This window comes from Limulus polyphemus, unplaced genomic scaffold, assembly GCF_000517525.1.
Source record: "Limulus polyphemus unplaced genomic scaffold, Limulus_polyphemus-2.1.2 Scaffold1714, whole genome shotgun sequence".
Taxonomy (NCBI): domain Eukaryota; kingdom Metazoa; phylum Arthropoda; class Merostomata; order Xiphosura; family Limulidae; genus Limulus; species Limulus polyphemus.
In genome coordinates this window covers 9067-10780 of record NW_013667324.1, presented here as the reverse complement: position 1 = coordinate 10780, position 1714 = coordinate 9067, and positions in this window count along the sequence as shown.

The following is a 1714-nucleotide window of genomic DNA, read 5'->3' as shown; positions in this document are numbered from 1 at the left end:
CAATGGACAAACTTGTGGTCACTATTCTAGTCTACAAGTTCATTAGACAAAAATCTCCTTTACGACGCCGAACTGTTTCGCAAACAGCATTTGCTGTGTAAGTAATCGACAACAAATGATACTGCATACGAAGAGCGTTCACGATCAGCCCAGAAATCGTTGAATTAAGGCTACAAAATCGTAGTAACTTTTTTGGATTCTATTAATTTTTCAATCGTTCTGGTATCTTGTTTAAGTCATTTTAATAAGAAAATAATGTAGTACAATGTATCTTTTTTTTTTACTAGGTAAACCATTTCATTTTTCGGTTTAATAAATTCAATACGTAAGTCAGCTCACCAGTTCTCTCTATGTTACAAGGTTCAACACGTAAGTCAACTCACCAGGTTTCTCTATGTTAATAGGTTCAACACATAAGTCAGCTCATCAGTTTTCTCTATGTTAATAAATTCAACATGTAAGTCAACTCACCAGGTTTCTCCATGTTACTAGGTCCAACACGTAAGTCAACTCATGAAGTTATTCTACATTAGTAAGTCCAACATGTAAGTCAACTCATTAAGTTTCTCTACGTTACTAGGTTCAACATGTAAGTTAATTTACAAAGTGTGTGGTCTCTCACACGCAATAGGTTAAATACGTAAGTCAGCTCATCAGATTTTTTTATGTTACTAGGTTCAACACGTAAGTCAACTCATCAGGTTTCTTTATGTTAATAGGTTCAACACATAAGCCAGCTTATCAGGTTTCTCTATGTTGATAGGTTCAATACGTAAGTCAGTTCACCAGGTTTCTCTATGTTAATAAGCTCAACATGTAAGTCAACTCACCAGGTTTCTCCATGTTACTAGGTCCAACACGTAAGTTAATTTACAAAGTTTATGGTCTCTCACACGCAATTTTCATCTTGAGTATGTTTGAGACTGGTTTAAAAATCTTCAATATGAAACAGGAGTCTAATTAAGAAATGTTTAGTATATAACACAATCAAAACGAATCAAGTTTAATCTTGTTTAACATCTTAAGAACTGAAGGAAACAAAGACGAGATTCAGAAGTCTGTACATTACTAAATATCAAACTAAAACAGTGTTTCTCAACTAGGTGAATGGTTCACTCAGGGGTTAATGAGATCAAAATCAGGGTGAATAAGAATGATGGGATGAACGAGTATTATTCAAGAGTAAAAAAAAATATTAGTTATTATTATTATATATTGTAGTTTGATAAATACATTTATTTAATTTTTTGTTTATTTTAGAGATACAAGTTAAAGTGGTCTGATAAATATTTTGTTAAAATTTAGTGATTGTTGAAGACTGTTTACGTTATAAAGGCACAACATTTACTTCACTAAATGGAACATCACGTGCTTTTTGTAATTAATTTATCTTGTTTTGAAGAAAACATATTGCACATTTTTGATTAATTGAGAAATACCATGCTAGCATTTCAAATAATTAGATTAAAAAACCAACAAACGAACGAACAAATGGCAATTGACGACTGGAAGATATTGTATGGCTTTCTTTCAAGCAACTGTTTTTGAGTTTTCTTGAAATTACTACAACTAATGTATTATTAATAGAGAAAACAATAGTAAAATAACTATAACTAATGTATTATTAATGGTATTATAGTAGTAGTATTATATTAGTGTAGATGTTTGTCAACTGTATAATAATAATGTTAGTATCAGATTAGTGTAGATGTTT